This window comes from Dipodomys merriami, unplaced genomic scaffold, assembly GCF_024711535.1.
Source record: "Dipodomys merriami isolate MVZ:Mamm:240054 unplaced genomic scaffold, mDipMer1.0.p SCAF_10, whole genome shotgun sequence".
Taxonomy (NCBI): Eukaryota; Metazoa; Chordata; class Mammalia; order Rodentia; family Heteromyidae; genus Dipodomys; species Dipodomys merriami.
In genome coordinates this window covers 5,627,887-5,650,533 of record NW_027202271.1, presented here as the reverse complement: position 1 = coordinate 5,650,533, position 22,647 = coordinate 5,627,887, and the positions used below count along the sequence as shown (strand labels likewise).

Sequence of the window (22,647 nt, the reverse complement as noted above, 5' to 3'; positions counted from 1 at the left end):
CTTTTTTCTTTCTTGCTATTGTTTCTAAGGGACTTATAATGTACCATGTGATTTTTTTATTTCTTTGTATGATTCTCCCTCACTGTATAACCCCTCTTTTGACTGTATTTGATGTCGGTGCCCTGCATCTTGTATATACACTTCTCTAATTTGGGGAGGGGAAGGGAAAAAAGAAAATGCTTAAATAAGGATACTGGTTGACCCATTGTATCAATGAGATATACAAAACACTATGTTGAAAATGAACTTTACAACTTCAGCCGAGAGGAGGGGAGGTAATTTGTGGAGGTGGGAGGGAAGGGAAGGTAGAGGGAAAGAAAGGAGGAGGCAACAATGCTCAATAAGAAATGTACTCATTACCTTGCTCATGTAACTGTAACCCTTCTGTACAGCATTTTTACAATAAAAAAAAAACAATAAAAACTAAAAGTTCTCTTTTTTTTTAAATTTTGTTTTTGGGTCCAGTCGTGGGGCCTGAACTCTGGGCCTGGGCGCTGTTCCTCAGCTCTTCAGCTCAAGGCTAGCGCTCTACCACTTGAGCCACAGCTCCACTTCCGGCTTTTTTCTTTTTGCTTATGTGGTGCTGAGGAATCGAACCCAGGGCCTCATGCATGCAAGGCAAGCGCTCTACCACTGAGCCACCTTCCCAGGCTCAAATGATCTCTTTTTTATTTATTTTATTTTTTTATTGTGAAAATACTGTACAGAGGGGTTACAATTACATGGGAAAGATAGTGAGTACATTTCTTTTCAAGCATTGTAGCCTCCTCCTTTGTTTATCCTTCCCATCCCTTCCCAGCCTCCTCCTGCCCCCCCAAGCCAACCCTCCCCCACTCCCACCAAAGTTGTAAAGTTTGTTTTTAAACAGTAATCATCTTCAAAGATTCCTCACATAAAATGACCCATCAGGAAGTCATTTTTGTCTGTTATGCAGGTGGCAGTGAAGGGAGCAGGGATGATGGGGAAGGTCACTTCTATGGCAAAGCAGTGGTCTCTTCCTGCTTCACTGTCAACTTCACTCTAAAGCCAAGTCAGACTGAAACATAATCATTCCATGTTCTTTCCTGCATTCTATCTCCATGAGCAATTTCACCTGGTATTTTGCACAGATCTTTTTTCACTTACTTGAATGTCTCTGACATTCTGTATACATTTCCCCAAATGCTAACAGAACTTTTAAAATATGTTAGAAGTTAGTTACTAAAACTAAGATGCTAAAACATGATGATTAGTACCATGGAAAGATACTAACTTGTCTTCTTCTCTTACATTTTGCTGCTCAGCAATCTTCCAGTTATCTAGATAAATGTTTTCCTTGAAATTGCAATGTGTGACAGGCAGGAGAGTTTTACATCTTAGTAGCTTTTTGTGACAAACTTATGAGAAAATTGCTTTGAAGAATATAAATATTATACACAAAGATTTAGAAGCTATAGAAGGTACGTATTTTGTGAGTAATTCACATGCCTAGCAGGGCAATACATGCCCACATGCCAGGAAGTTCAGGTAGTGGGACTATGGTTTGAGGCCTGCCTAGGCAACGTTAGTGAGACTCTATCTCAAAAAGAAAATGTAAGCTAAAGGAGTGAGGACATGGCTCAATGAGCAAAGCCTAGCTGGGCAATGGTAGCTCACATCTGCAATCCTAGCTATTCAGGAGGCTGACATCTGAGGATCGCGGTTCAAAGCCAGCCCAGGCAGGGAACTCCATGAGACTCTTATCTCCAACAAACCATACAGAAAACTGGAAGTGGTGCTGGGGCTCAAGTGGTAGAGCACTCGCCTTGAGCTGAAGTGCTGAGGGATAGCGCCTAGGCCCAGAGTTCAAGCCCCATGACCAACAAAAGAAAAAAGAAAGAAAGAAAAAGAAAGACAGAAAGAAAGAGAGGGAGAGAGAGAGAGACAGGGAGGGAGGGAGGGAGGTAGGAAGGGAAGGAGAGATGGAGGGAGACAGGGAGGGAAGGAAGAAAGGAAGGGAGGAAGGAAAGAAAGGAGGAAGGAAAGAAAGTATGAAGCCTATAGTTCAGACCCCAGTAGTGTGCAACACAAAGGAAAGAATTCAGAAAAGGGAAATGAATCTTTGTTTTTCAACTTTCTCTTTATCTACAAGAGGATAGCATTCATGTCAAAGTTGGAAGAGCACCAGAACATTACAAAAATGGTCCATGTGTGCTGTAGGCATTCTGCTCTGTGCTTTGTTTGTTCTGTGTCTGCACTCATAGAAAGTAGAAGACCACAAAGCATATTGTTATTTCTTAATTTTAAGACTGCTCCTGGGCTGGCCATGAAGTGCAGTGGTTAGAGAACTAGCATAGCATATGCAAGGCCCTAGCCGTAATTCAATTCCCAGCATCACATACATTGATAAAAGTTCTTGGTGTACTGAACACAGATGACTAATGCCTGTGATCCTGGCTACCTAATGGGCTGAGAGGTGAGGATCACAGTTGAAAGCCAAGATTCTTATCTCCAATTAACCACCCAAAATCCAGCAGTGGTGCTATGACTCAGGTGGTAGAGCACAAGCCTTGAGCAGAAAAACTAAGGGACAGTGCATACATCATGAGTTCACACACACACACCACACACACACACACACACATACACACAGTACTTTCTTTTCATATCTAATTAACATATTCTCATAAACCTCCACAGAAATAACCTCAAAATTATTCATTTATTTTTATTCTTTCCAATGGCAAAAAGCAGAACAGAAAATGGCATGTGCATTCCACAAAAGGGAATGTAGTGGCCTTGTCCTGCTACACATCCCCACTAATGAGCACAGTACCTGGCATGGTTTGAAATTTTAAATAATGAGAAAATACGTAAATGGAAAACAAGTGAATCTTACAAGTTGCAACTAGAAGACATGGTAAAGATCAAAATCCTCATACAAGGTTCTAGGTTTTCCTATACAAATATTGATGTCAGAATCAAAGTAATGGTTTCTTCAATCATTTCTTTTGTTGCCAGTCCTGGGGTTGAACTCAGTGCTTGGGCACTATCCCTGAACTTCTTTTGCCCAAGATTAGTGCTCTACCACTTCAGCCACAGCTCCAATTCTGGCTTTTTGCTGGTTACTTAAGAATCGCACGGACTCTACTGCCCAAGCAGGCTTTGAGCCATGATGGTCAGGTCCCAGCCTCCTGAGTACCTAGGATTACAGTTGTGAGCCATTGGTGCACATCTCTTCAGTGAGTTTTGTCCTATAAGACTGAGTCTTTAACTGGGTCCTGGTGGCTTATGCCGTTAACCCTAACTGAGATTCAAAAACCAGTCCAGTTAACAAAGTCCATAAGACTCTTACCTCCAATTAACCACCAGAAAATCATTAGTGGAGTTGTGACTCAAATTGGTAACAAAAGAGCTCACGTAGAGTTCCCAGATCCTGAGGTCAAGCACAAACACCACCAAAAAAAAAAAAAAAAAAAAAAAAAGGAAAAGAAAAGAAAAGTAAAAAAGACTGAATTCTGGGTCTTTGTGTCTATTTTAACTTTATTTCAATTGTTGAGATAACATGGAATAGTACATTTATAATAAGAGTTTGCTTCCAAACTCTTAATGCAAAGAAAATACATCTTGAACTAGTCAGTGGAATTTATTTTGCCTGTTGTGGGGCTTGAACTCAGGGCCTGGGTCCTTTCCCTGAGCTTCCTTTTGCTCAAGGCTAGCACTTGAGCCACAGCGCTACTTCTGGCTTTTTCTGTTTATGTGGTACTGAGGATTAGAACCCAAAGCTTCATGCATGTTAGCAAGCACTCTACCATGAAGCTACCTTCCTAGCCTGAAATTTCTTTTTATTTAATATTTCATTTATGTTTTGTTTGTATGAGGCATGATCAATTACAAGGAAGGCCTCTTTAAGACCTAAAAGATGAAAAGGAGGAAAGAGGAAAATGGGAAATACATACACACGACCTGAAGCAATGGGTGGGGGTGGAAGGAATGAGATATTGGGGTATTATCATCAAAGGAAAGACAAGGTGAGGTGGTGAGGTGGTCCTAGGGAAGAGTCCATTGGAGATCTGGGACCACACTGAAGCATTTGCATGGAGTTTTTGTTGGTGCTTGTGTATGTGTGTATACAAACCTGCAGGGTACAACTGTTTTAGGCTCCATTTATAAATAAGATCATGCAGTATTTGTCTCAGTTCTGACTTGTTTTGAAAGCTTGAGATCTCCCAGGTTCAGCCATGCTTATTGTCAATGGCAAGATGACCTTGGATTTTATCACTGAAAAAGAGTCTTTTCTTTGTGTCTGTATACACTATACATGTATATAATTAATACAATACATATGTTAAACCCTATATATTATATCACATTCTAGGATCTCAACATATAATAACATAAATATAAATGTACATGTGTATTTTTCAGTGATTATATATAGCATGTATATATCCATATATATATATATATATATATATATGTATTTAGATGCATGTATATCATTTTATTTTCGTCGGTCATGGGGCTTGAACTCTGTTCCTGAGCTCTTCAGGTCAAGGCAAGCACTCTACCACTTGAGCCACAGTACCACTTCCATTTTTTTCTGGTGGTTTTCTTGAAGATAAGAGTCTCTTGAACTTTCCTGCCTTGGTTGGCTTTGAATCATGATCCTTAGATCTCAGCTTCCTGAGTAGGATTATAGCAATGAGCCACCAGTGCCCAGTGTATAATTTTTATACACATATAGATTAGTAACAGACACGGGATACTGATCATGCCTTGGTGATTGTGAATAACACAACCTTAGAGTCCATCATAGTCAGGGTTGCATGTTTTCTTCCTGGAACTAACCTAGGACCTCAATCTCCCAACCTTACCTCCTTAGTAGCTGGGATTAAAGACTGTGCCCAGTCTTATTTTATTTTATTAAGGTTTATGTATAAAATTCAGTAGTAACAGAATAAGCCTAATAACAATTGACTCCTGATGATAAGAACAAAAATGGTCGATTGAACGTGAAAACCCAATCCCAACTAGCAAAATGTAGCACCTCTACCCCACACCCTCATGCATAGGCTTGCACACTGATTAGAAACGCAGGCCCTGGAGGAGGAGTGCTTGTTTGACTGCTGCCTCTGCAACTACCATATAAATATATTACTTAACCCCTATGCTTGAAGTTTCTCTTTTCTTTTTCTTCAATACCACAGTGTAAACCCAGGGCTTCACGTGTGCAGCCTCTACCACTTTGAGCTATGCTTCCAGCTCATCTTTTCCTGGTTATTTCTGAAAATTAAGTGTCAGATTTTCTGGCTGTAAACTATGATCCTCAGTATCTCAGCGTCCTCAATAGCTAGGATTATAAGTGTGAGCCAAAAGCACCTATCCCTGGCTTGGTTTTTTATATTTTCAATGTGAAGATAATAGTAGCAACTTAGCTCAGAGCAGGTAGATAATACTTAGTAGGTAATAGTCATACTTAGCTCATAAGAGGTGATCAGACCAAAATATATTTATTTTTATAAAGTGCTAAGGAGGCCGGGTGCTGGTGGCTCACACCTGTAATCCTAGCTACTCAGGAGGCTGAGATCTGAGGATGATAGTTCAAAGCCAGCCGGTGGAGGAAAGTCCGTGAGAATCTTATCTCCCATAAACCACTAGAAAACCGGAAGTGGTGCTGTGACTCAAGCAGTAGAGCTCTTGCCTTGAGCTGAAGAGCTCAGGGACAACGCCCAAGCCCAGAGTTCAAGCCCCAAGACCGACAAAAACATAACAAACCAAAAAAATAAAGTGGTAAGGAGAGAGATTGGCATATGGTTACTGTAATCTTGCACATCCTGTAATACATTATATAAATGAAATCTTATCAATATCCCTCAGAAAATGATTGCTTTGGGTTAGGTTGTGAAAGAAGGAAGAATAATACTGAATGGAACATCCATCAGGTAGACAGAGGACAAGAAGCTCAGTGTTTAATGAATAATAACTATTCAGTATATCTTTGTAGAATAAATGACAGAATGAGTGACTAAAAAAGAGGTATTAGCAGATGAAAGAGGCAGAGAGGCACATACCAAAGACAAACTGCTTTCCTTTCCAAATGCCAGGTGGCATGATGGCCTTGCTGTCTTTCCAATACTTCCTTCCTGCATGGGAGATGGTCGTCCAAACACTGAACCACTATCTAGAATTGCCCACCTCTTTAACAACTGTAGAGTGTCTACTTCACGACCATGCCTTCCATACAATCTTCACCAAGAAGGACAATGTAAGAAGAATGGGGTTTGAGAAGGAACAGAACTATGGTAACACGAGTCAGTGGCAATAGCCAAGAGAGAAAGGACACAGGGGTCCTGGAGGCCTAGGACTTCTTCATGCTGTCTGCATGCTTCCTTCCTCTTCTCTTTTACCTTCTCAGGGGAATTTCCATTTCCTAGGCAATGCTGAAACCTGTGTCTACTGAAGTTTTCTTTATAATGAGATTGAAAATTGTCACAATCTCTGTGTATGGGGTTGGGTGGAGGATTACTAAGACAAGGATTCCTTACATAGTTGAGGCTTGTTTGAAGTTCATGATGCTCCTGCCTCTGTCTTACAAACACTGGGATGTATACCATCACAGCAGGATTATAATCTTACTGACCATTTTCACTTAACATTATTGGCCCCAAACAGTACTGACCAATACCAATACCTGTTCCTTACCACGGGCTATCTACACACACCACAAGAGTACTGAGTACTGTCAGAACAAATCATTCTGTAAGGTAAAATGTCAATTTTAAGTTCGTAAAGATCAATTTCAAAAGAGTCCTCATTACCATTTCAGAAAATCCATTTCTTTAGCTCTTTCACTCTTCCATTCTCTAAAACATACCTTTGGTGATAGCATTACTATATCCTTTTCTGAGACAAATGTTAACAACAGCAACAACAAAACACCATTCACACATTTCTAAAGGTGACAATCTGCCCACATGCTCATTAGGCTCTGTTAAAACCAGGACTTGGTTTGTGTGTAAGTATTAAAAACGATAGGTTAATATTGGGTGCTCGTGGTAATCCTAGGTATTCAGGAGGCTCAGATCTGAGGATTTACATTCCAAGCAAGCTCAGGCAGAGAAATCTCAGAGATTCTATGTCCAACTGATGAGTAAAAAGCCAGAAGTTGAAGTGTGGCTCAAGTTTTATAGTACCATTCTTGAGCAGAAAGTCCAAGTGAGAATACAAGGTCCTTACTTCAAGACCCAGTAACAGCTTGTCACACACACACACACACACACACACACACACACACACACACACACACACACACACACACACACACACTTTTTAGGTTGCTGGGCTTCATGGCTCATACCCTAAATCCTAGCTACTCAGTAGCCTGAGATCTGAGTATCATGGTTCAAAGCCAGACAGACAACAAAACTGTGAAACACTTATCTCCCATCAACCACTCAAAAGCTGGAAATGGAGATGTGGCTCAAGTGGTAGAATGCTAGGGAAAGTACCCAGATGCTAAATTCAAGCCCTAAGACTGGCAGAAGCGCGCGCGCGCGCGCGCACACACACACACACACACACACACACACACACACACACACCAGGTTGATTATATCAATTTCAATAACATTTTATGGTCAAAATTGTGTCTTTTCTCAAGGTGTAACTTGAACATCAGAATAGAGTGAAACCTGTGCAAACTAGTGGGATGTTAAAGGCATTGGCCTGGCAACTGTATTGTCTCTGGAGCAGCTGAGGTCAGACAGCGCTGTCACTACCAACAGCACTGCAGATGTGTAAGTGTCTGCAGTGGAGTGAGCAATGTCCCCAAGAGGATCACAGCAACACCTTTTGAATGAGGCAACAGTGCAAGCAACAGAGAAATAGGAAACTTATTAAACTCTTCTGACATATGTAATCTGTGTAAAAGGACCTGAATAAATATAAAAGGTTGAGAAATGGGTGCTTTACATTGATTTTAAATTTATTTGTTTACCTTAGATATGTCTATTTTCAATACTATAAAATATTTCTATTCCATTATTTCTATTTATTCATAGTTACAGATAAATACTTCTTGTATAACATTGATATATTTTAAAATGCATGGTTGTTTAAAGCTAAATCGCTGAATGCTTGAAGTAGGTCACATATCTAAGTACAGACAATATTTAATTTGGGATGGTAGGGGGAAAACAATGGAGGGTGTAACAATGCTCAATAGGAAGTGTACTCATTACCTCACTCATGTAACTGTAAGCCTCTGTATAGTATCTTAACAATAAAAAATTAATTTGTTGGAAGTTCAAGTAAAGCTTAGAATGTACCTCTGTATTTCCATTTTAATTCAGTTTTGAATTTACATTATTTACAGTAAATTTTGAAAAATGTACAAGTGACCTTTGTAAAAACTCTCTTGTTCTTGCACATTTTTTTAAAACACATAGGTGAAAAAATAAAATTTATTTTTAGGTATAATTTGTAGAAAGGAGTTGGTGATTTAAAAAACATTATTTGCTCTGTGTGTGTGTGTGTGTGTGTGTGTGTGTGTGTGTGTGTGTGTGTGTGTGTGTGAGTGCGCATGCATGCATGTCCAAGTGCACATGCTGATGCCAGTACTAGGGCTGGAACTCAGCGCCTAGGTGATGTTCCTGAACTTCTTTCTGTGCCCCTGGCTAGCTCTCTATCACTTGAGCCACAGCACCCCCTTCTGGCTTTTGGGTAGATAATTGGAGAGCAGAATCTCATGGACTTTCCTGCCAAAGCTAGCAGGATTCTCAGATCCCAGATTCCCATGTAGCTAGGATTACAGACATGAGCTACCTACCCTCCTACCTACTGTTTTATAAATAGACTTTTTAAAATTATGTTTAAGTAGTTATACAAAGAAATTTCAATTCAACTATGAGTTTACTACATGCTTTTATTCGTTTAAATGTCTACCATTCCAGCCTTTAAAATGAGAAGGTATGGAAGTGCTTTCTAAAGTCTCTTTAATTTTGAATGATGGATTTCACCCAGATAATGTGATCCTATCCTCCCATTCCCAGTGTGATCAGGGGAGTAGTAATGCATCTATGTCACCCGCCCTCTAGTGGCAACAAATTCAAAGGACTAAAGGAACCCTGTTACACAGAAAAGTCATTTAAAGAAACAAAAAGGCCAGTACGGATAGACAGCAAATGATCTAGACAGCGAGAGGAAAAATAAAATAGGATGCAGGAGAAAACTACAGGAAACACATAGATAAGAAGACGCAGAGTCAGTATTTCCAGAGCAGGCTTTCAACTATGAGCTTTTCATATGTTTGCCAACTTAATCTTCATGAAAAACGCCAAAAAGATAGTATAACCTCTGTTTTTACAGAGAACTTTTCAATAGAAGGTCAAAATAATGTGCCAAATAATGTAATCAGAAACTATAGGTGAAGTGATTGATTCCAAAGTCAATGCCCTTTTAATATCAGTGAAGTTGGAAGATAGGTTGGAGTGAAGTCCTTTATTCCTTATTGGGTTACAACCTCCTGCTGGATCAACAGCTGGACTAGCAGGGGTGGGATGGATGTGACAGTGCCACCATTATGGTCCTCGTGGAAGTTGGAGTGAGGGGTGGAGTAGCCCATCCATTAAAAAATCCAGCCTAAGCCAGGCGCCAGTGGCTCATGCCTGTAACCCTAGCTACTCAGGAGGCTGAGATCTGAGGATCATGGTTCAATGCCAGCTGGACAGGAAAGTCCCTGAAACTCTTATCTTCAATAAACCACTAGAAAACTGGAGCTGGCGCTGTAGCTCAAGTGGTAGAGTGCTCACGTTGAGCTGAAGAGCTGAGGGACAGCGCTTAGGCCCAGAGTTCAAGCCCCATGACTGACAAAAAAAAAAAAAATCTAGCCTATGGAACTGGACATGTAGCTCAAGTGGCAAAGTGGCTGCCTTGAGTGAAAAAGTTAAATAAGAGCACTAGCCCTGCATTCTAGCCCCAGAGTGGCAGGCAGGCATGTGTGCATGCAGATACACATGTGTGCACACACACAAACTGCTGCCTACAGACTGTTTAAAAATGTGGGCAGCAGCACTCAATGGTTTGAAAGCAGCTTCATGTTAGTCTTAGTGTCACACTTAAAGCTGCAGAAGAAACTTCCCTTACTTTCAGTTTCGTTTTATACAAAGCCTAGTTAGGCATATACACAAGAACCTCTACACTTTGATTTTCCATGGAACCACTCAAATTGTAAATTTTACAAGGAATATCATCAAACATGGAATGATACTAAGATAACATAAAGTACACATTTTATGTTAAGAAAATCAGTGGTCATCATAGATAACCTCTCCTTTTCGTACTCTGCCTAAACAATTGATTATTAAGGAAAATGTTTCTTTCCATTCCTTAAATGAATAATTGGATAGAGTTGAAGCCTAACCTAATCTATGATGCTGTGGGATGGTCCAGGAAAGGTCTTAAGGAGGATCTTAAGATTCAGCAAAACTATAACAACATAGAAAAATATACATCAAACCTTATGATGCCCTTCTGCCTTCTGCCACTTGAGGATTCAGCAAGAACACTGACAGCAGACAGCAAAGGATGGTGCCTTGGACAGGGAGAAATAAATTTCTGTTGCTTATACATTCAAAGAAGAGGTTAAGTGTTTACTCTTCTCAAAATCAGGTAGAGTGTTATCCTTTCTTCACTTACAGAAATAGAAATTGCTTTCAGTCCTACTAGACATAGATCTCATCTGCCAATTGATCTATTTTGTATCTCCACAGGCTCTCACTTGCCTTGCTTCTGCATATTAAATAATTCATCATGTGTGGACCTGAAATTTAATTTCACTCTTGTTCATCATTCTACCAGCTAGCAAAAGAATATTCACCCTTCAAACACCACCAGAAACATTATTTGTCCATAAATGTTTACTAAGGAACTCTAGCCAGAATTATTTTGCCATTGTTTACTTCAAAATTGCATTATCTGATTGGAATCTGTGACTCCCATCCATAATCCTAGCTACTCAGGAAGCTGAGTTCTGAGGACAAAGGTCCAAAGCTAGCCCCAGCAGGAAAGTCCACCAAGTCTTAACTTGAATCAACCACTTGAGGCATGGTTCAAGTAGCAGAGCTGGCAGACAACTAGTCTTGAGCAGAAAAGCTAATGAACACTAGTCACACCCTGCGTTCAAGCCCCATGATGGGCACCAACATATATAAAAACTCTTTTATATTTCTTACTTGATTCAGCCATATGAAATTATTCACAAGTTGGTCTAATTCATTAGGAAACAGATCCCTGGAGTTCTTTCTCTTCTTAGTTACTATGTTCCATAACACTGAACTGTCTACACTATTTTTAAAACATCTGTCCCTCTATTTCTTGTACAGTACCCTATTTGTTTTCCCTATTGTTCCAACCTGTAATGATTTTCTTATCTATATAGATACTGCTTGAATCCTTCTTCAACAAAACACACAGTTTCTAAGGGGCAAAAGCAAATCCCTTCTATCATTGATTTCACAGTGAAACAAAGGCATTAATAACTGATTGCCATTGCAGTAATTCAGCCTTTAGACTGTCAGGTCCTCGATTAGTTACAATCTCTGCCTCACTCATCTCATCGGGGTGTTGTTTCCTAATGTCTCAAGAAATGCAAGTCCAGGCAGGTCTGTGTCTTGGTGCTCTGCCCACCGGGTGTGTGACTCGGGCTGGGCTGAGGCGGGGCTCACTCATCTCCAGACCTTGCAGTGTCTGTCCCTACCAGAGCTGCTCCCTGCAGCCTGATGGCGGCTGGCAGATGTGGACGACCTTCAAAAATGTGGCTGTGACCTTCACTTGGAGGATGAAGAGCAGCGGGGCCTGGTGCCGGGAGGCCGTGCTGGACCTGCCGGTCTCTGGTCTCCTTAGGTTTCAGGTTCCTCAGCCGGCGCTGCTCCCAGGGCTGGGCCTGGACGGCCATGCCAGCTGCTCAGGCCGCGGCTCCCGGGTCTCCTTGTCTGTGTCCTCCACACTGAGAGGAGAGCCCGGGTGGCGGCTGAGTCTCCAGAGCCGCCGGAGTCCAACATGGCGCCTAGGCCGCACGTGCTGGGTGACCTGGCGACGGCGGCCGCAGTGGCCAATTCCTGCCCGCTTTTCCAGAGTGTCAGGCCCCGGAGGCTCCCACGCGTCTCCAGGCCAGCAGAGCACAACGCCAGACCGGAAAGCCAACCTGGCCTGTCAGTCCTGCCCGGAAGCCCCGCCCCCCGCTCCTCGAGGGCCTCAGGCCGTTGGCGCCTTTGGAGGGACGCACACATCCCCACGACAGAAAGGAACCGGGCTTTCATTACCTCCGAAACAGACAGGGCTGCTCTCTGCACAGTAGGGAAGCCCAACCCACACACCTTCAGCTACAGAATGAAACTCCACAGGGTCAGAGATTCTGCTCATTGAAAGGAAGTAGGAAGCGGTGTTGAGACAATGTCTTGGGGTGGGAGCGCCATGAATGTATTGAACAACAGATGTGGTAAAATGGCGCCTGTGTCTGTCTGTCACATACGAAGGGGACTGAAGTGAGTTTACACGCGCTGCCCATGTGAGCGTGTGAACTTGCTTATAGATTGAACTGTATAGATCTAAAACCCACCGGGACGGGAGACATTAGTCACTCACCACAGTGAAACCAAAGGAGGCGACTCTTCCAAGGACCACAAAGGCTAAATGCCTCTATCTTCTGATCAGATAACAGAATATCTATGAAAATGAAAAAAAGAAGGAATGGTTTTCATTTAATTCATTTTGGTGGTGGTGTGCAGGTGCTAGGCGGTGAGGTCAGGGCATGAATGCCATTCCTGACCTTTCTTGTTCTAGCTCAGCCTCTTGAGTAACTAGGCTTACAGGACGAGTCCAGTGCACCGCTTTATCTTAATCATTTTTGAGTTATCCTAAACGGATTGGATATGAGTATTTCATTATGATATTACTATAGGAGGGTAATAAGAAAGGGAATAAGATCCTATTTCACAGTAGTTGATAGTAAGAGAAATGTCTACCTTTGGTATGATGTGGGGAAATAATTTGCTATATAAAGGAGAAGTAAATATCAGCTTTTCTTTTTGGCAGTACTAGGGTTTGAACTCAAGGCTGCACACTTGCCTATTCATATACAGGTGACTTACATTTACTAATGAGGCAACAACTGTACAGCTTTCATCATTTCAGCATTATTAAATGCTTTTCTGTAAAGTCTTGAGATATACTTAGTTGAATTATTTGAATAATTGAATTTTAGGAATTACATGATTTTTTATCTGCATTAAGAAACAATGTACCTCCTTTCCCAGAGTAATTGAAGTAAAAAGACAACCTGACTTTGTCACCTGTGACCATCAGTAATGTTACCCCAATAAAAACTCACCAACATTGGGGGCTGGGAAGGTGACTCAGTAGTAGAGTGTTTTCCCTTGCACGCATGAGGTTCTGCGTTCAATTCCTCAGCACCACATTAGCAGAAAAAAAGGGTAGTGGCCCTGTGGCCCAAGTGGTAGAGTGCTAGCCTTGAACTGAATTGCTGAGGGACAGCGCCCAGGTTCAGACTTCAGGCCCCACGACCGACACACACACACACACACACACACAAAAGCAATAAAAACTCACCAACATCCTTTGTGTATTTAGGTTCTGCATGGTTAGAGAACGCCTAGACCACAGAACTGCTTCAATGCAAGCCATTTGCAAAATAAATCAGGACAGAGTCTGTAGGTGTGGTTTACATTCCTGATAAGAATTCTTTGACTGGCAGACAGATACTTTTGATTTTGGTTGTGAAAAGTCTTTTCTTGATTCTCTGAAGCCTTGTGTTGTGACATATCTATCAGGCCACTGGCAACAGCAAGGCCTGGGGGACACCACATGATCCTCATGGTAGAAAAAGAAACACAGAACAGCAGCACCCTTTCCAGCATATGATTAATGGCTATTGGTTTGGGAGCCCCTGTAATGGCCCTGGCAGAAAGTCTGTTTGTTTAGCTCCTACTTCAGGTTCTACATCACCAGAAGCAAAGGGACAGTTCGCTATTAGAGCAGCTCCTTTAAATAATATCTCCATCTTTCCATGGAGAACACAACAAATTTGCTTGATCTTCTATACCACAGGTGCCGTAAGTAATAAAGATAAAACACAACTGAAAAGTGACACACAAAAAAAAGACACAAGATCTAGGATTGTCTTGTGTTGTGAGAATTTTTGCAGTCTGTATCTTAATAGACCAAGAACAGTTGCTGACATACACATAGAATGTAATCTTAGGGTTGCATCTAAGTTAAATTTTTCATAGGAAAATGTATTTCTGTAATCCTTTTGATTAGTCTTAGAAGCACTACGAGTCTCTTCCCCATGTATTGTTCTACCTGCTGAACCCATTGATCTTGGGATGTAGAGGTTAAAGCTGTTCGATGTGTTCACTGAAATATCCACATTTTGGCATGCTTCTTCTGGATTTGCTATGAAATTTGTGGCAGTGTAGTGGCAATCATCTTCCTACAATAAGGTAAACTGATAGTCCATCAAAAGGCCGCACTAACTTGTTCCTCTAAGTGGATTGCCAACCTAATGATTTTAGAGTCCCATAATTAGCATAGATCACCTTTTATTCCTCTGGATGTACAGAAACATTTTTTTTACCAGTCCTGGGGCTTAACCTCAGGGCTTGAGCCTGTTCCTGAGCTGCTTTTTACTCAAGGCTAAAACTCTACCCCTTGAGCCACAGCACCACTTCTGGCCTTTATTGTGTATGTGTTACTGAGGACTCAAAGCCAGGGCTTTGTGCATGCTAGGCAAGTACTCTACCACTAAGCCTCATTCCCAGCCTTACAGAAACATTCTGCTGTGTGCTCATGAGAAATCATTGTATGGCTACTACATGTACAAGCTATACAGTGTCCACCACCATTTGGACCTCCATAATAACTTAGCGTGTCATCTTGATATTGTTTTCCTGTGGGGAGATATTTTACACTGCTCAAACACACTATTATTGATAGAAGTACTATGTCCATTACACTGGCAAGCTTGACATTAGATAAGGGACCAAACATAGTTCTTTTCTTTGGGGAAAAGATTGATGTCAAGAATTTTCTCGGGACTGGGAAGGTGGCTCAGTGGTAGAGCGCTTGCCTTGCATGCATGAGGCCCTGGGTTCGATTCCTCAGCACTACACAAGCAAAAAGAAAAAAGCTGGAAGTGGCACTGAGGCTCAAGTGGTAGTGCACTAGTCTTGAGCTGAAGAGCTGAGGGACTTGGGGCTGGGAAGGTGGCTCAGTGGTAGAGCGCTTGCCTTGCATGCTCAAGGCCCTGAGTTCGATTCCTCAGCACCACATAAGCAAAAAGAAAAAAGCCGGAAGTGGCGCTGTGGCTCAAGTGGTAGAGCACTAGCCTTGAGCTGAAGAGCTGAGGGACAGCGCCCAGGCCCAGAGTTCAGGCCCCACGACTGGACCCAAAAAAAAAAAAAAAAAAAAAAGAGCTGAGGGACAGTGCCCAGGCCCAGAGTTCAGGCCCCGCGACCAGACAACCCTCCCCCCCCCAAAAAAAGAATTTTCTCATTGAGCATTCAACAAACCTCATTAGTTCTTGCCAAGACCATTCAATGCAGTGTCTTCTTTCTGCATCACTAGGATAAACGCACAGGGTTCTAAACAATGTCCACAGGTTCTTTTTTTTTTCTTCTGCCAGTCATGGGGCCTGAACTCTGGGCCTGGGCACTGTCCCTCAGCTCTTCAGCTCAAGGCTACTGCTCTACCATTTGAGCCACAGTACCACTTGCACCTTTTTCTGCTTATGCAGTGCTGAGGAATTGAACCCAGGGCCTCATGCATGCAAGGCAAACACTATACCTCTGAGCCACCTTTGCAGCCCTGTCCACCAGTTCTTTTTTTTTTTTTAATTTAATTTAATTTTATTTGTGAACATACTGTACACAGGGGTTACAATTACATGGGCAGGATAATGCGTACATTTCTTACCAAGCATTGCACCCTCCTCCTTTGGTTTACCCTTCACATCCCTTCCCAGCCTCCCCCCTCCCCCCCAATGTCCACCAGTTCTTAATGCAGAACAATTTTGAGGAGAGTGGGTGACAGTTTGCCACTTCAGACATTGCCCATATGGAAGAGATTACATAAACATTATAGTCAACACATGGCTTTGTATTGCTGTTGTATATATACTAGTTTGTACAGTTGCTTGGATAATTGGAAGATGATGTAGACCATGGATATTGACATTGCCTTACATTTTGGTTTGGACTAATGACAGGCCTTTCACAGACATAGGTGTGTAAGAATTGCTCTTAAGCCTACCTCAGCAGACCTTTCTAAACAAGCACAGAACCCAGAATCCTTTAGTTCTCCAGCCATTTGTTATAGGGGATCTATCTTCCCATATCCAGTGGGATATATTGATGTAGCCCAGCCCAACCCAAGGTGGTACTTTCTGTTGTGTATATTTCTGTTGTTTATCCAGTACAAAGTCCACCTCCTTTCAAGTTGTTAATGAAGCAAGATTCCCACTGAGATTATAGCACAAAGATGAGCTGGCCAAGCCTGTCATTGCTCTCCTCACTGAACCCACTGGCAATTCAAGTTTAGTAAATGACTTTTACAGCTTGTGAGTTTGTTACAAATCTGCTCACAGGACATTTGGTCTCTCTTCTGACAGGCACATTGCAGTTACTGTTTGCTGAAATGTGTTTCTTGTCATCAGAGCATTGGCTCCCTTTTGTATTGGAGCACAGCTGGCACACTCTGCTTATCTATTGCATCTGTCATCAGAAGCAGCTGTTTTAGGAGAGCATTTGCCTCTAAAAATATTATTTCCAGATTCCCAAGATTCACAGTGAGTATTATTATTCCAAAACCCTTTTTATCCATGGCCCAACATTTTTACAAAGTTCTTCATCTCTAAAACTTTGCAATTTGGAGGCTTGTATACAAGGATATCAATAGGGAATACACTAGAAAAATCCACCAAATGTAAATATGGACTCATTAATGGCTATGGCAGAGTGTCCAAAATCTGTTAACATCTCTGAAGATTTAATTACAGTAATGTTTTCCTGTCATCACAAGCTATGGGCAGAAAAACATTTTGCACCATTACTCAAGTGTCATGATGGATATTTCCTCTAAAGATAAGCATAGCTTCATTAATAAGAACAGTTAATGAAGGTATCTGGGAAACACACTTTTTAAAATAAGTTTTTTTATTGTAAAAATACTGTACAGAGGGGTTACAATTACATCAGCAAGATAATGAGTACATTTGGTTTTCCCCTACCATCCCTGCCCTGCCTTCCCATTTCCATGACTACATTCCCCCCTCCTCTCCCCGCCAAAGTTGTAAAGTCCGTTTCTGAACATAGCATTTTGTACATCTCATTGTTGCAATGGGTCCACCTATATCCCTATTTAAACAATTTGTTTTTTTTCCTTTCCCTCCCCAAATTATACCAACAATTATATTAAGTGATGTAAGCCAGGCCCAAAGAAACATAGGTCCCATGGTTTCCCATATTTGCAATAACTAGTATATGGCTGAGACATGCAGAAAAGGTCAGATAAGGTGATGTTAGGCGAAATGAACCCCAAGATAAGGACACAAGTGGTTTTTTCTTCCTTGCTATTATTTCTAACATATTTATAAGGTGATTGTTTTGTTGCTTTGTATAACCCCTGTTTTCACACTTTCTTTCAAATTAGTCTGAGTCTTAGTCAAGATCATCTGTCAATCCATCCCCATGGCCTGCTAATGCTTTATAGCCCCCATGAACATAAATGGACTTTGGTATTTCATCCTATACACTCATGTGGCTGAATCTACCTGGTACACTAGTTCCTTTCATTTCTGGACAAAACTAGGTGTTGGATGATACATGATATTCCTGCTGCTCGTAGACACATACATTGCAGAATATCCAGGTATTATGACCATTACATCTCTCCAGTCCAGCTCCATATATGTACTGAAAGTCTCTCCATAGCAAACTGCTGACCGGGTCCAAGAACAATGGGAGATGTCCTCCAAGACTGACTTGCATATGTTAAAAGCCCGTAATTTATCTGTGATATTGCCATCATTTGTTTCAATTCTGCCTCCACACATTAAAGACATTTTCCTACAAGGCCAGAGAGTGTCCCTGTCTCTGGAGAGAATCCCTTGCTAGAGCTCTGATATTACATATGCTGCTTTCTAAATTGCAATTCAAGTCCATTTGAAAAGAACCATAGTTAAGGTATATCAACCAATTACCCACAAAAAATTGCCATGCAAAACTGCTTTAGTTTAATGTTCAACAAAATCCAGTAGGACTCTGTGGAAGGAACATTCAAAGAGCATTGGGAACCTTGCCAATGATGATTGCAGACACACACTTTTCTCTGGCCATGATCTGGGCTGCTGCCACTGGAATATCACAAGCTTCACCCTTCCAGTATGTATCACACTCACAATACACTTAACTTGTAACAAAGATGCCAGTGGTACACACCCCAAAAATAGAGCAATTGCTAGGGCAAGAACTGATTGAAGGCAACATATGGGAACCAGTTAGGTTATAGGCAGCATCACTAAAAATAGTGTAAAAATAACAATGCACAGCCAGATATTGTAATAACTTCGGGCACAGTTTCATTTCCCCTTGGTTCAGGGACTATCAACTCACTCAGCACAGCTATTAAGGGTGCATATGTTGAATCTCCAGTCATTACCTTACTCATGTAACAGTAACCCCTCTGTACATGGTTTTTACAATAAAAAAGCATAAAAAAGAATTCGGCAATTAACTCTCAAAGGCTCCACTAAATGAAAAAAATTATGAGGGCAGGGTCCTTTTAAACAAATTCAACATGCTGCTGTGACTGTCCAATTGAGAGTTTGCAAAAGGCTAAAACAAATAATCCTGATAATCCTGATCAGTTTCATTCTGTTGTAATTTGCATCAGACTCTCTCAGGAGCCTATTAACCAATTTATATAGATAACTTTTGGTGTCATGAAGCAACAGGCAAGACCAGAGTTGTCCAAACAAAAAGACATTGTAAGTCACAAAACATGTTCTGCATGTAACCTTCAGTTTTCTTATAGCTTAAGTCAGGAAATGGAAAAGGTAACAGGAGAAATAAAATTTAATAGTTTATTTTAAAAACACATGAAGCAGTACATTTCAATGAAAAATATTGATTTACATGATATTCTATAGATGTTCTATAACAATATTTTGTGAGGATGACAGTTCTGTACCCCATTTGTTGTTTTGTAATTCCAGCACATCTCCAATTGTTATACTCATATTTCCTTTTCCCCAAACATTGAGCATTAAGAATCCTTCTCTTGTTTTCAACAATCTTGTCTTATTTTCTCATCTCAATATTCCCATCATGGCATTTTAATATTCAAACAAGAAAGTTTACCATTGCTGATGCAGATTTCAGAACATTTTGACTGTACCCTGAATATGCCAACATATAACCTGAAATGAATATATACAATATTGCAATATCAACATTTTATCTCAAAATGAAGGTAATACCATGTATTGAAATTCAGATATTACCATATTATGAAATTATTCCATAACATATTCAGCGTCACCATCATCAAATAGTAATATGAAGTGATGGCGTTGCTGCCCAGCTTTCTTTGTAAAGGAGTTAGTCCTTCCACTAACTTTTGCCTGGGTCCCTTTCCTGGACCCCATAGACTCTTAGATGTCCCTAGATCCCAGTCACCTCCCAGCAGCCTCTGCTCTGTCTGGCTTACAGGTACCCTTTTTTCCCACCACCCCATTATAAATGAAACTCTCATGCCCCAAAGTATCTTTTGGAGGACAGTAGTCCAGTCTTTAGATAGCAATGACCTCGAATGCATCCTCTGCTTCTGGCTTGTAGAAGAAAGGGAGGCAGGACTCTTCACCCCACACTGCAGGCTCTTGGTGGGGCTGGATGGCAGACAGCAGTACCACTTGAGACATACCCCCACTTCCAGCTTTTTGCTGCTTAAATGGATATAGGGTTTTCTTGGATGTGTCTGCTCAGACTTACTTCAAACGGTGGTTGTGATTCTCAGATCTCAGCCTCTTGAGCAGTAAGGATCCTAGGAGTGTGCCATCAGTGCCGGCTGGACACAGATTGGCAAGTGCAGACCAGTGACAGTTCTCAGTTGTCTTTTATCAACTGAACTCATTTCTTACCAATAATCCTTGTTTTTAGATGTTTGACACTTGGGGTGTAGCTCAGTGTTAAAAAAGCTGGGCTTGAGCCCTAGCACCCAGAATACAATAGTCTATAATTTATCTTTTTGCCAGTCCTGGGGCTTGAACTCTTGGTCTGGACACTGTCCCTCTATCTCTTTTGCTAAAGGCTAGAACTCTATTACTTGAGCCACAGCAGTTCTTATGGCTTTTTCTGTGTATGTGGTACTGAGTCATCTTCCCAGCCCCTGAAACAAGAATTTATTATACATAGAATAAAACAGTGAAATGGAGTTTGAAGGTCAGTTTCGAAATATCTTTGTAAATATCATATGGTTTTAATAATAGCACAATGAGATTTGTAATATATTTCAGAAAAACTTAAAAGACAGTTGTGGCAAGAAAAGTTATGTTTTAGAGGAAATAACTGTAAGGCAGATAAAATACTGTAGTGGTAATCATGTCTTTTGTCAAAAAAGGCCCAACTCAAATTCTTGAAAAACATTATCTTATAATGAACCATGTGGTTAGAGGAAAGACTGAAAGGCAGACTTCCCATGGACTGCCAGGGGTTAGGGGAGATGGGATGGCTTTACCTTAAGCATCCAGTGACGTTGTAGAATATATCAAAATCCAGCAGGCCACTTGATTTGGGGTAATCTCCTTCAGGCCACCCGGAGAAGGGGATGATGATATTCTCGGTCAGAGTGAGCAAGGCTTCTGTTATCATGAGATTCTTGAGTTTGTCATTGGAGGACAAATTCCACAGCAAACCTAGGAAAGTGGAGCTAGCATGAGTGGTGCACGGTGGGGCCCCATGGAGCTATGGAGAAGTCCACTGAAGGCATCTGCTCCAGGACTGAAGGCATCTGCTCCAGGACTGAAGGCATCTGCTCCAGGACTGAAGGCATCTGCTGGAGCCAGAAGGCTGTGGGGGTGAAGGGCGTTGGGGTGAGTAGAAAGAGCATGTTGCTTGCTGAATACATGACAATGGAAGCTGCTCCCTAAAAACAATTAAACACACACCCCTCATGACAGGAAGCTGTGCAGGGTTTGTCAGGACAAACAAAGGCACCTGCCCACTGTTCACTGTAGCCCAGATGACAATAGCCAAGCCAAATGCCCCACAATAAATGAATGGAAACCAAACCAAAACAAACAACAAAACCCCCACAGTAGCTGGGCACCAGTAGCTCACACCAGTAATCCTAACTAGTTACTCAAGAGGCTGAGATCTGAGGATTGCAGTTGGAAGTCAGCCCAGGAAGGAATTTTGCTGAGACTCCTATCTCCAATTAACACCCAAAAAGCTGGAAGGGGAGAGGTGGCTCACGTGGTAGAGTGCTAGTCTAGAGCAAAAAGCTCAGGGACAGTGCCTAGGCCTTGAGTTCAAGCCCCAGTTCCTGAACAAAAACAACAACATATAGATAGATAGATAGATATAGATATAGATAGATAGATAGATAGATAATATATAATATATATGTTGTTACATAATCATATATAATAATGTTATTATATATGTTATATATATATCATATATGTTAGATGTGTATCATATATATGTATATGTAAGATGACATATAATATATATAGTATACACAACACACACAATGGAATTTCATGTATCCATTAGGAAGAAATTATGTCACTTGCAGGAAAATGGAGGAATGATGAACAAAGTAATTCAAGCCCCTGAAGACAAGGATGCATGTTTTCTCATATATAGATCTTAAACCCCAAATACAACTTCCCAGGTAAACACACATAAAGGCATATTCTTGTTTATTTATTTTTGTTGGTTGTGGGGCTTGAATTCCAGGCCTGGGCACTGTCTCTGCACTTTTTTCACTCAAGGCTCGCCCTCTACCACTTGAGCCACAGTGCGACTTCTGGTTTTTTGGTGGTTAACTGGAGATAGGAGTCTCCTGGCCTTTCCTAGCTGGACTGGCTTTGAACTGAGATCCTCAGATTTCAGCCTCCAGAGTAGCTAGGATTACAGGCGTGAGTAACTGGCAGCAGCTTGGCTTGTGTTTACATACATGATGTGGTTGACTACAGTATAGAGGCCATTTTTTTTTTTTTTTTGTCGGTTGTGGGGCTTGAACTCTGGGCCTGGGCGCTGTCCCTCAGCTCTTCAGCTCAAGGCAAGCGCTCTACCACTTGAGCTACAGCGCCACTTCCGGTTTTCTGGTGGTTTATTGGAGATAGGAGTCTCACGGTCTTTCCTGCCCGGGCTGGCTTTGAACCGCGATCCTCAGATCTCAGCCTCCTGAGTAGCTAGGATTACAGGCGTGAGCCACCAGCGCCCAGCTAGAGGCCATTTTTGAGAGACTCTTATCTCCAATTAATCAGCAAAAAGCAGGAAGTAGAGCTGTGGCTCAACTGATACAGCACCAGTCTTGAGTGACAAAGCCAAGTTAGAGCACAAAGCCCTGAGCTCAAGCTCCAGTACCAGCACCCAAAACACCAAC

General features: G+C 41.5%; 2 pseudogenes; both read right to left on the bottom strand.

Annotated features, from left to right (window-relative positions):
* Positions 1-13,619: 13,619 nt before the first annotated feature.
* LOC138836510 (attractin-like protein 1 pseudogene) lies at positions 13,620-16,344 on the bottom strand (annotated as a pseudogene).
* An 880-nt stretch (positions 16,345-17,224) lies between these two features.
* On the bottom strand, positions 17,225-21,582 carry LOC138839237 (attractin-like protein 1 pseudogene; annotated as a pseudogene).
* Positions 21,583-22,647: the final 1,065 nt, after the last annotated feature.